Genomic DNA, 13782 nt, shown 5'->3' on the forward strand with positions numbered 1-13782 from the left:
AAATTCCAAATTGGGAAAGTTCAGTCTATTCAGAGAGACTCTCGAAAGCCAACTCCAAAGGTGCAACGAAGGATGGTAAAAACTGATATCCTGGCTGGATTAAATTCTGCAATTTATCATATTACAAAAGATGATCCGCCCCAAGATATTAATCAAATTACCGATATTTTATATGCTGCACAGTGTGCTTATTTGGTCTTAACTACGAGAGCCAGACCACAGAGCACATGGTTGGAGAACACGGAAAGAAAAATCTCTAAATTAGCAGATGAAATTGACACAGTTCGTTCCTTCTCCAAACAAACCTTGCCTCAGGCAGAAAAGCAAAAGGCAATGGATGTTCTCTGCCGCTACGGATATAAGAAGTCTAAGAAGGGGGAGCTAACCAGAATTGAGACTCTATTGAATGATCTAATTAGAATCAAAAAGAAACAGATATCTATCCATTCCTCGAGGAAAAATTTCCGGAAAGACAATGCGTGTTTTGAATTAAACCGCAGAAGATTTTATCGAAACTTATCTTCGAGCACCGAAGCCACCCTGTATGGGTTTGGTGATGGTGAGTGCTTATCATTTTGGGAAGATGTCTGGAGCAAGAAAAATATGGGGCCCGTAGTTTATGATTTTGTGGGTGTGAGGTGTACTGGCGCTGAAACCATGCGACCTCAATTCACAAGTGATTTTATTATGGATATGCTCAAATATGCATCTGACTGGAAGGCATGCGGATGCGACGGAACGTATAACTTTTTCTTAAAAAAGATGGATTCTTTGCATGGGTTTCTGTGTAAAGAGATAGTCCGAATAATTAATGGAGAGTACACGCCTGATAGCTGGTCAACATACTGCCGTTAAATTGCTTGAAGAAATATGGAAAGAAGAGAATTAAAAAAACAGATTAATTCAAAATTAAAGTTATTTTTATAATTTTTTTATTCTTGATTTGCTAATTTTAATTTCTTCCCCGGTTTCTAAATCGTTAATTTTAGCGCATAACCCTAACCCTAGATTTTCCGACTCAATTTTTAGTATCCTAACCATCAGACAAGAAAACGGAAACGTTTAATGATAAAACAATAATAATAAATTAAAATAAATAAATATTTTTTTAATTAATTCAGTAAGATTTTCGGTTAAATTAATAAAAATCATAAGTTTAACAAATGATTAAAGATGATTAATGTAGATCATCACCCCGGACGATATAAACTGCCCGGACGATATAAGACACGACAATAAATAATAAATATTTTTAAAAATTTCATATTGTCTTCAAGTACACTTCATCAATGCAGTTTTCTCCTCGTCACACGACGTAGCAAAATTTTCCTGCCAACTTCTTAAATGAATATTATTTTCTAGTAGTGTCCTCAGTTAGTGTTTTTTAATGTCAAATTGCTCCTTGTCAAATCGAACGTCAACAAGCTCTAGCATGATAGTTCGGGTTAACTACGACTTTCAGTTGCTATTTTCAAAAAGTTTGTCCTCCCGATCTTCGGGATGGGCTTATTGAGGCAAATAATAAAGTAACATTTATAACAGTGGTTCTCAAACTTTTTCCCTGCATCTAAATAATTATCTGCGTACAATTTATCGATTTTAAAAAATTAAGAAAAAAAATATTAAATTAATGAGATAGATGGTGTTAAAATAATTTTACAGACAGAACTTTTATTTTAGTAAGACCTAATAATAATTAACCAAAAAATAACTTGTTTTTTATGTTTTGGGATAAATTATATATTATTCTATTAATTTTATTATTTGATCATGGAATTTTTCGACCGAAATTCCCCAATTTATTTCCAGAGAGTTATTGACAAATCTCTTAATGCACGGTATAATAAAATTCTCGACAATTGTATGAGTTTTGTTTGCTTTTGATATGAAATCATGTAGGAGTGCTCAGAATAATAAAAAAAAATAAATCAATTTTCTAAGTGCATTGATTATTATTAAATCAACTTATACATGCACTAATGTAGTCATGAGATCATCGTGTAATCATTGCAAGAAAAATTGTTGACTGTTTGGTTCAGTGAATATTAATAACAAGAAAATTAAAAAACGTTTGGATCAGTCAATACTGTCAATAAAAAATGTTGAAATTAAACTGATTCGTTGATTGTTTTGAAACAAAGGTCCAGTTCAATAAACTAGACATTTTTGTTCACAACAAATTACAAATGATATTAACTTAATTTTTTTTTAATTAACAATAATTGATTAAAAGACAACGAAAAACGTTAAGTCCCAGCGGCAAGGACGCAGTGTGCGTTGCCCCGAACAATGGCCAGGCCGATGCGCTGGCGGAACCAGAGGCCCTCTCTGGTGTCCTTGAGCCTCCTCCGATGGACTGCCCGACCTCGTTGAGGAAAGAGTCAGTCTCCTTTCCCGCAGCTCCAGCGGTCTCCAGGGCGATTGCCGTAACGCGGTAGCGGTTTGCGAGCGAAGAATATTTTTGTAGTTTCATCTTTCGGCGTGGTTTGCAGCCGAACAAGGGTTTGCGGCGGAAGAATGGATCCTCGATTTGTTAAAGAGTACGCCTCTACTACTGACAAACTTATGGAATTACCACTCTTTCTAAAAAGGTGGTAACTAAAGAATAATTAGATAGGTTCAAAAAATTTGATTAAATAAGGTTTTTTTAGTTTCTAATTGTTTCCTTAAAGTATGATTTTTAGAACATTCAACAAATGATGTTTATAAACAAAAACTTTAAATAAATTCTCTATTTCTGCAGTGAAATTTACATGATTGCTAGTGTCTTAAACCTCTTTCGGCACCACAGCGACCAGTAAGGAAGATGAAATTCACAGTCAGATTTTGTTTTTTCCTATGTCTTGCACAGTCCCTGGACGTTTTTTTAATATTTTTTGTTTGTTATTTTTCCTGGCTATGTCCATAGGATATGTATTCTCGCTTGCACAATAATCAAGCATGCTGGTTAACAACACCTAAAAATTATTAACAAATTAGTCCATATTTAAAATAGAGACTGCTAGTTAGGTCTTTTTAAGTCTCTCCCGAATGGAGACTTTAGTAGTGCCTAAGGATATGGGGCCTTTTAGCAGTATATTGAGAATATCTCTTTAATGACTTGTATGTGGGAAAATTAATATTGATTGAAAAAAGAGTTATAAAATAGCTAATGGCCTCTTGGCCAGCCTCGTGAATAGCAAAGCCATTCCCGCGGATCACGGCGGAGTCCCAAATAAGGGATTTCCCCTGCTCGTAAGGAAAGGTGGTCATGCCGTCTGGGCGTTTTCCGTCTCCTCTATCCAGCCCAACCGTCTCGAGGATTGACGGAACACCCGCGGAAGCGAGGGGTCTCTAAATGATTGCGTTGAGTTTACTGTGGCGAAAGGCATGACCGGCACTCCAACGGCAAACGAGAAAGTGCAAACCGTACTCGTCAACAGTTCCTCCACAGCGGCATTTGTGCGCCTGACAGATCTTCAGCCCGACACGGAGGGGAGATTGCTATTCTTAAACAATCGTTGTCCAACAGATTCCCGATGGAAAGGAGAGGGAGAGCTTTTAACCAAGCACCGCTGCTTTGACAGTGACCTGCACGTAAGAAAGCGAGTCGATGTTGGTTAGAGACAGAGGCCAGGGCTTCGATAGTCGCCTGACAAGAGATCTCTTCCCACTGCTCCTGAATAGATGGAGAATTGGGCAGTCTCGGACCAGACCGGGCTTCTCACCGACCATAAGCAGCCAAGTAATCTTCAGACAATTTCTGTTCGAAAAGGTTTCTAAAAACGATGTCTAAGAAAGAACGAGAAGCTGACTGAGCGGATATGAATGCCGGAAGGGCCAGATCAGAATAAGATCTCATGCCAAGGCCGCCGAGGATCATCCTGCTGGACCCCGGGGGACAAAGAGACAGGAACGTCGTCGAACATAAGAATGATTGAGGAACCATATGAGAGATGCAGGAGAGGATATGCAAAAGGAACGAATTCGCGGCAGCGCTCTAGCAAGTGATCACGTCTGATGGAATTGAAAGCGTTCGAAACGTCGAGTTTAACTTGTATATTATCACTAAAAAATTGTAGCCAAGCAACAAGAATGACACTCACTAAACAGGTAGGGAAAGGGCCCCTAATACTTCAAATTGAAGAATTAAAGTCAAAGATAGCTCTTTTGGGTTAGTATTCATACAAAATACATTAGAGGGGAATAAAAAAATATCAACCGACAAAAGCGAGAATAAAATCCACGAAAATGCAACAAAAATAATCCAACTAAGAAAGGAAATAATGCAACTTCGCAAAAACTACGCAGCCTCTCTATCAGTTGTGGAGATTTCACGACTCCTAGTCTAATGAAAATGTGATCAATAAATGTTTTGAAAGCAGACCGGCGGAGAAGGAAGCACTACGAAACGAAACAGGACTTGTATGTTGGAAAGGACTAACTCTACAGAACGCATACGAAATAATGGATGGCAAATTGTCCAATACAATCAAAAAATATAATCTTATTCGATATGAGACAGCAGTTCTTAATAAGCGAATCGAGCATCTCCAGAAAACACCAATAGCCTGTCAGTGGGTCACATCACCTGAGAGTACCCCCGCCGAGACGAAGGAGGCAGAGGTTAGTCAAACATTACCACTGTCTAAGGAAATCTCCAGGATACAAAACAAAATGGATAAAGTGAGACTAAAAAACCACGAGGTTTACTGGGTGTCGGAAACATATGAAAAAGTCAGGAAAATTTTAGAAAAAGTTAATGTCCCTGACTCATCAGGCGGCTCTCCACTACCCGAATATGTTGGACGCGGAAGAAGAAACTCTGAAAAGGCTCCAAGAAGAATTAAAGAAACTCAAAGTCCTGCAGGAAGATGCACAAAAAGCTAAAATAATAGCAATGGAGGAACAGAATCGGACAGAACGTAAAGTCTTTGCTCTTCGAAAAAAGCGAGAAATCGAACTTCAAAAACTTAAAAAAGAAGCCGAGGACAAGACATTTGAGACCGAGCAACTGAACAGACTTGTAGTCGTGCCTTGATGAGTTGTTTTCAGTCACAGAATGAAGCAGCAATCCCACAGGAAGACCCTTCGACGCAGCCTTTGAAGGACGAGAACAACAACAAAACCGCATTTTATGATGAATTCCTTCGACAAATCAAGACTGCCATTTCCATAGGAGACACTAAGGATGCCGTCCTTCGATTTGAAAATCAACAAAAGACTAGAGAACAGCTGGAAAGAATAAAAGTCACAAACGACGAAAATTTGAAGCTTTTGGCTCGCGAGAAAGAAAATATTCAACAAAAATTTGAAATGATAAAATTTACTGGCGACATGAAAATAATTGAGTTGTTGGTTGGTCATCATTCCAGAAATTGGAAAGTAGTTAACGAACTGTCGGAACTACTCGAGGATGAGATTCAAACCAAAAATCTGCTAGAACTCGAATTTTTAGAGGATAGTCAGAATCTGGTGGAGATCAAGACCGGGATCGATAACCTATCGCAGAAACTATCTAATTTTTACAAAGTACACGCTCGATTCAAAAGGACAGGATGTTCCATTAGAAAATGAAGTAGAGGACGACTTACTCGGCTCATTGGCCACTATTAAGACCAAGGTCAAGATGCTCTATGAAGAACTCGAAGGCCAGAATTTGGAAAACTATCAAGATTTTGAGACAACACAAAATGTAGTCGACTTTATTTATTAAAGCAATTTGTGGATGATAAGTTTTTGGAGGAAGCCGGGGAGGCCATGACAGTTCCCCCGAGACAGGAAGCAGCATATGAAGGCAATTGATGATCATTAGGATTAGATAACCAAGAAAGTGGGGAGGATGAAGGAGTCCTCACAAGAGAGGAACTCAAGAAACAGGCTAGAATGCTTACAGAAACGAAAACATTCAAAAAAAGAAAAAATAATAAAAAGAGGTAGACTGTAGAAATACTAACAATTAATCAATTAACCATTTTCACTCGAAATATGTCTTTTTGGGTCAAATTGTTATCAGTTATTTTTCTGAAAAATACACCCCTCGACATTAAAATCCGAACACTTAATTTTTAGCAAATTTTTAATCATTTTTAATAAAATAATTTATTTGAGCTTCTTTATTTGTATTATTTTAACTATTTATATATTTAAATATATATATTCGAAAATATAATTTTCAAAATTAAAGCAGAAACGTGTTTTCTAGTGACAAAGAATTCCGAACGGTATTTTATTCAACTCACAGAATACAATTTTTATTAGACAGAAATGAATAATTTCAAAAAAGGACAAATTATATCTTTATATAATCAAAATTTCTCCTATAAAATGATTTCGGACATCGTAAATATACCGAAGACAACTGTTTGGGACTTTGTTAAAAAATATCTAAAATCTGGGATTACGTGCAGAAAGGCTGGGCGATATCGTGTTTTAGCGTCTTAAAATCATAAGGGACCAATTTTGATTAGAAATCGCAAATAAATTAATATTATTATATTATTTTTTAAAAATTATTATAATTATCAAAATAATTATTATCTGCAACGCTTTAACAGTATTTTTGAATGATGTCTCGTGGAAGGCCGTCTGCATCGACTATTATTGTTAATAATACTCAACCAACGGTACTTTTGTCGAAGTGGTCGCAGTTTTTTTTGAAGATAATTAAAATTAATTAATTTTTTTAGTGAAAAATAGATTATCTAATTTATAACCCTCTATCAATAATTTAAATGGTTATTAAAATTATTTAAAAATTTATTTAACCAATTTAGTCATTTTTAGTACGCGGCATCCAAATTCCAGGACTGTAGAAGGAATTTATGTCTTTTACAATCTGTGCAAAAGATTCCTTATAGTTCTGTATTTGTTTTCGCCACATAAATTCTGAAAAAATAACTAACTAAAAAAACCGGTACTTTTGTCGAAGTGGTCGCAGTTTTTTTAGGCCTTTTAAAAAATCTAATAATTTTGAGGTGGAATATATTATATTTTTTTTAAGTCGCTCTATCAATAATTTAAAATATTATTAAATTTTTTACTAATTTATTTTCTAATTTTGTTTAATATTATGGCGAGCATGTACCTAATATTGATATAAACTGGCACTATAGGTCACATGGAAAATTCTGTTGTGGACTTATGCAACATCAAATTCCGACAGCTCCCAATAAGTAAGGAGGATGCAGTGCATTTTCTGTTAATAATATTTTAAATTATTGATAGAGCGACTTAAATAAAATATAATATATTCCACCTCAAAAATTATTAGATTTTTTAAAAGGCCTAAAAAAACTGCGACCACTTCGACAAAAGTACCCAACCAACATATGATTTGTTACTATTTGAATTGAATCACCGAGATTTTGTGGAAATAACAATGACCACGCAAGATACGGTCAATTGGTTGGCTCAATATCAGCTAATCAAAAATTCGATGAAATACGAAAACTGCAGCACGGATTGCCGTCTTCTTTCAGACAAATCCCGACTCGACAAATTAAAATGGAAATATAAAACATGCAATTTCTCAAAATCGATTCGAGATGGCAGCTTTTTCTCACATAGTCATTTTGAATTGAAGGAAATTTTGGACTATATCTATTTTTGGGCACTCAATTCAGAAACGATTATCTGCAGCAAAGAATCTCGATCAGACTTTAAAAAAACATCAATTGATTGGGGCAACTTTTTACGTGATGTATGCGTAAAGTGGGTCGAGGACCATCCTTGTTCTCTCGGTGGAATTAACCCAGAAACTATGTTGCCAATTGTCGTAGAAGTGGATGAAACAAAAATTTTCATCGAAAATACGCAAGAGGTACCTAACACGAAGGGCATTGGGTTGTTGGTGGAAAAGAGAGGGGCAACCCTAGGAATATTTTTCTGGTCGAAGTTCCTGATCGGAGTCGAGACACGCTGATTCCAATAATCCAAACTCATGTACAGACCGGATCGATTATCTGTACGGATTATTGGCCAGCCTACAATAGAATCGAATTGTTAGGATATTCCGATCATTTAAGAGTCAACCACAGCCGCAATTTTGTTGACCAGAACAATCGCTCCACACATACGCAGGGAATCGAGTCATTGTGGTCTCACGCCAAGAAAAAGCTAAAAAGGATGAATGGAACATCCCGTGTTCTTTTTAATTCTTATCAGGCGGAATTTGAATGGCGGTGGAGAAATGATACGTATCCCTGTGGAGGCGAGAATGCATTTATTAAAATGTTAATAACTATTAATTCTCAGTATCCTTTGTCTTAATAATTCGAGTTTTTCACTGTTTTCATGTTTTACTAAGTTGCTGTAAAAATGTAGTTTTAAAAAAATTTAAATTTAGGGTTGCCACAGTATTGTACATATAAATTTAATTATAATAATTTTTAAAAAATAATATAATAATATTAATTTATTTGCGATTTCTAATCAAAATTGGTCCCTTATGATTTTAAGACGCTAAAACACGATATCGCCGAAAGGCTGGATCTGGAAGGCCACCCAAGTTCAGTACAGATGAAATTCGGATTCTTTTATCATTATCAACTGATAATTTTCGAACCGCAGCTACCTTGTCTTCAGAAATGGGAAAAATTACACAAAAAAGTCTCAGCACGCACAATAACAAGAATTCTAAACTCAAAAGGTTTGTATAAACGAGTTGTAAAGAAACGACCATTTCTAAGTTCAAAAAATATTGCTCTCAGATATGGAATATCTAAAAAATTTCTTATTTTCTCCGACGAATGTAGTTTTGAACTTTTTTCCCATTCAAGACGAATGTATCAATACAGAAAAAAAGGAAATAAGTTGAGATATGCGAAGATAATACCTAGTTTTAAATTTGGTGGAGGGAAAGTTCTTGTTTGGGGCTGTTTTTCGTATTTCGGAATGGGGAAATTAGTTTTTATTGATGGAAAAATGAACTCTGGGGAATATATTAATATTCTGGCAAATAATCTTGAAGATTCAGCGAATAAAATGGGATTGAGCGACTATATATTCCAACAAGATAATGCGCCTTGCCACACATCTAAGGCAACTAAAGAATATATGTCGTCTCAAAATATTAATTTGCTCGACTGGCCACCTCAGTCACCTGACATGAACCCAATCGAACACATTTGGGCTCACATTAAAAACGTTCTTTCAAGTGATACGTCAGAAAAGCAAAAAATATCGGAAATTTGGGAAAATATCCTAATGGAATTCATCAAAAAACTTGTTAGCTCAATGAAAAATCGTAGTTTGGAAGTTTACAACAGAAAAGGAAGGCATTCAAGCTACTAATTAAATTTTGTTCGGTTTTTTTTGTTATGAAATTCTCGTTTTTTGCTTTATTCTTTAAAATTCTATGTTTCAATATATATTTAAATATGAAAATAGTTAGAATAATACAAATAAAGAAGCTCAGATAAATTATTTTATTGAAAATGATTAAAAATTTGCTTAAAATTAAGTGTTCAAATTTTAATGTCGAGGGGTGTATTTTGGTGATCAATTATTTAATATTAGTAAGTATGTCAACCACATTTAGTTTTCCACGTGATCTACTGAAGAAATGATACTTCACAGGGAATGTAGCAAAAACTTTGGGAACATAGTTTACGTCAGAATAAATAAAGTGAATTCATTAATAGTATTGCTAAGACACGAAAACAACAACCCATATCGCCGACTTTGGTATTCACATGGATACAACAAATGTGCCAGAATTTCTTACTGTTTTTGTAGACTTTGTGTTTACAAAATGAGTTAAGATAATATGTTGAAACAAGGCACTTGCACTTTATATCAGGTTTGATAAAAAAGATATGTGAAATGAAACTAAGAGAGCAAAATAGGCAACAAAAAACACTATAGTATGCAATTCCAATTATTTCCCGAAGCACTATTTTTATTTGACTACCGCTATAGTAAATCTAGTTGCAAAAAACCTGAGGTTGTGCAGCTAGTTAATAATCTTATAAAAAATAGATTTTTAATGTGAAAAAACAGAACTTAGTAACTCTTCAGGAAAAAATATCAATATATTCGTCTATTGATTATGAATTATGTTTTTAATATTGAATTATTCACATAATTTTCGATAAACATATGAATGAATCTTAAATTGTCATTGATTTATAAAAATTTGTGAATTCAATTTTTTGAAATAAACCACAATGCGTAGACATTTTAGAAGAAAGTAAAAAACACTTACCATCCTACCTAGAGTCATAATTATAAAAAATTAAAAATCAATCCCAAGAAATATATCAAAAATTATTGGTCTGGGGTTAAATCCAACAAAAGTTTTTCCAAAGCCATGTCGGGATCTCCATCACAGCTCTGAAGCGCAGAGATAACCTCATCTCTTGAAGCGTTGGTTGTTGCCATCAAGTTGACAATATCTTCCTACCCAGTTAAATCTCTCAATCCAACTTCACGGAAACTTGACAATCTGGAATCGTGTCTAAACAAAGCATTGCGAAGCAAATGAATAAAACGCTCGGTGGTCATTCCCTATAAATAAATCACAAACCAAAACCTGTCCATTTGAGTTGTATAAATAACCTAAAACAACATTTTCTTAAAAAATCAAACCATTTTGTTTTGAGTAGTCGATTATATAATTGATGGCATAACCCAATTCTGGAAAATTGGCCAATTCACTAATTATAAACCAAAAAATATACTTTTCCAATTTTTCTGGAGATGAAAACTCCTCCAATGCATTAGGATTAGTAATTGTGTCTAAAAATCAACTTTTTGAGGGATAAACCAACAGCTTGGGGATTCCTGAGAATACTGGGTACATCTTGGTACAATTTTGCATAAAATTCGGGGTTTGATCTACATTTTTTAACCTATTTGATCATTTATTTCACAAAATACAAAATTTAAGTATCTCTTTCGCTCTAAGCCCGAAAAGACTGCTTTGAAATACAAAGAAACCTCTTTAATATCACATTCTACATTTTTTGATAAATAAATTTACTTTTGTCTACTTTATCAGCATTGTAAGATACAAAACATGCTATTACGTCACCAGAATTAATTCCTATTTGGGAAATCAAAATACCCGGCGGTACTAATTTGCCACGAAATGAGAGATCTAAGGTTTAGTTATTTATATATGGTTAAATACCAAAATTTATAGGTTCATGGGGTAAAAGGGGATTTATTTCTTTTCTAAGTTCGTCAGTTGTTAAATTTGGAAGAATTGATATGTATTGAATACTCGGTGGTAAGTTATCATCGGGAAATATGTAGAATGTTAACTTTAGTTGTTCCATTCTTACACGCAGTCACACAAAGATGAAAATAATTTATTTATTATTAAATAAAGTTATATATAACATTTAAAATTTAATAAAAGTAAAATTTGGTTTATTTTACCTAATCTTTTAATTTATTTTTAAAAAATTAATAAAATATTATAAACTAAAATTTCATGTCATTTAAACGGAATATAAATTCAGTTTTGTATTCAAAAACTGAAATATTAATTTCCATTCCACCACAAAGTGCCACCACCTTGTCCAATACATAAAATGATTGTTTCCAAAAACGTTCTTTGGAAAGACTGTTAAGACAACACTCCTCATCGAGAGGGTCCATTAAAAATACAAAATAATACAAAAAAGCACAAAGATTTCCTCCATGGGAAACGAAAACAGGACAATCGGCAATTTTCTGAGGACAGTCACTCCAGATAAGAGGAAGTTCACCAAGAACATATCGATGCACCAAAAAAGGTTCCGAAAGTCTTTTGTGTTCGAGAGTACTCAATTCCACGTCCACGTGAGTATTAACCTTCAATCTTGAAAAGTCAAATAAACTGTTAAATCGTCAAGAATAGTCCCAACATATTGTCCACATATTGTCTTATCGACTAATTTATTATATCCAATCAGTTCTGATGACTCAATCGCCACTGCGTACAACTCAAAAGCCCACGGAATAAACGAAAATGAGGCACCAGTCGAAAGTAATCTTAACGGTGATCTCAACGAATAGTACCTAAAATGAGACAAATCCTCGAAAAATGTTTGATGAAGAGTTCCCACCACTTCGATTGGCTCGACAATCACAAAAATATGTTCGAATTTGTCAGATATACTCGTAATCAACAATTTTGACAAATTTGGACAAATTTGACTAAAGTAAATTGAATTGTCATCTAAAAGGAGTATTGGAAGACCCAGATCGGCCAAATAAAATGGAAGAAACGACAAATCTGCACTCCAAATAGCCAAAAGAGTGTTGGATTGAGTTATTTGTTGATCTAGAGACAATCTGGAGGATACCACAGTCTTAAAACATCGAAAATATTCGGCATCATTTAGTTTTCTAATTAAATTAGATTCTAATGTGAGTAGAGAGCAATTTGATAAATCTTTTCCCGATTTCATCACATTAAAATCAATCACGTGGTCTTTATTGACTCCTGACTTGGACACCCCTTCGATTAAAAAACCGGGAATATCGTCGTTCAACAAAAAACTGACAGAAAACACATCTCCCTTATTTTTAGCCTCTCGCTGTTCTCTCCGTGAATTGTCTATAAAGTTTCCCGCCAAAAAACAACCATGAGGGTAAATCGGGAACACAGCTTGTTCCCAACGAGTCAAATTTTCTGCGAATGGAGAACTCGAAAGTGACATGGAGTCAGAGAAAGGTGTCATTTGGAGGGTAAACCAGAATGTCACTCCATCAATCAGTCCATCACGTGTCAATTCTACATTGACAGTTTTTTGAAAATTTTCAAGATTTTTAATATCCTAAGTAATTATAATTATCAAACACTGCCATTTCAGATGCCAAACTAAATTTATGTATTTCAAACGGGTCGCTAATGAATTTGAATTCATTTCGATATTTTGATATGTTTTCAGAAAGATAAGGCTCAAAATCATGCCCTTGTTGGGGATTACCGATATTCAGCTGAATATCGACTTTTAAAGAGACATCTTTATTGACTAGTCTTAAATAAATGTAATTTTTTTCAAACCGGGACTCGAGCTCCACATCTAAAGACTCTACCAATATTCCATAAAGAGTCACTGAAAAAGGAATAAACAAAGTCCGAGGACTTGCTAATGATCTATGACAGTGCCTTAAAGTTTCCAAAACACCTTCCCCAAAAAAACCAGAATCAAAAATCTCCATAATGACCAGATCAGCCCTAAAATAGACAATTCAAATATTTAAGAAACCTTTGACTAATATCATTGGGAACCATCAAATCATTTGAGTGTTTATTAAATAATTTTACAGAGTCCTCACAGTTATTCTGAGTCAAAAAAAGTTTGGCTTTCTCCAACATAATCAAGGAATAGTCACAGGCATAAACACAAGTCTTTCCGGGTTTCACAGCAAAAGCACTGAGAAGGCCGATTCCTGTGCCAATATCAAGAACTGTAGTGATTGAGTCACAGCTTTGAACAACATTTTGAATAGACGATTTATAGGCAGTATTCCTAGCTATATCATTGAGCATTCGAAAATGCCATCTTTGAACTAATCTTCCTAAAAGGAGTTGTGCGTGAGTTGTGGCAATGATTGAATTGCCGTCCAATCTTCGGGCATTTTGAAAGCAATTTAAAGATTCTGTTTCTAATCCAAGTCTATAGGTCAAATAAGGCACTGAGACCTGAAAAAAGCAAATCCTAAAATTTTCAACATGTGAATATCTAAAAATAATTGTTCTGTGTTTTTTTTGAAGGAAACAAGTCCATCAATATCGTCTTCGGTTATATACGAATCGACTACCTGCTTAAAACACTCATTGAAGGTGCCCTTTAAACAATAATC

This window comes from Octopus sinensis, unplaced genomic scaffold, assembly GCF_006345805.1.
Source record: "Octopus sinensis unplaced genomic scaffold, ASM634580v1 Contig15734, whole genome shotgun sequence".
NCBI classification, from domain to species: domain Eukaryota; kingdom Metazoa; phylum Mollusca; class Cephalopoda; order Octopoda; family Octopodidae; genus Octopus; species Octopus sinensis.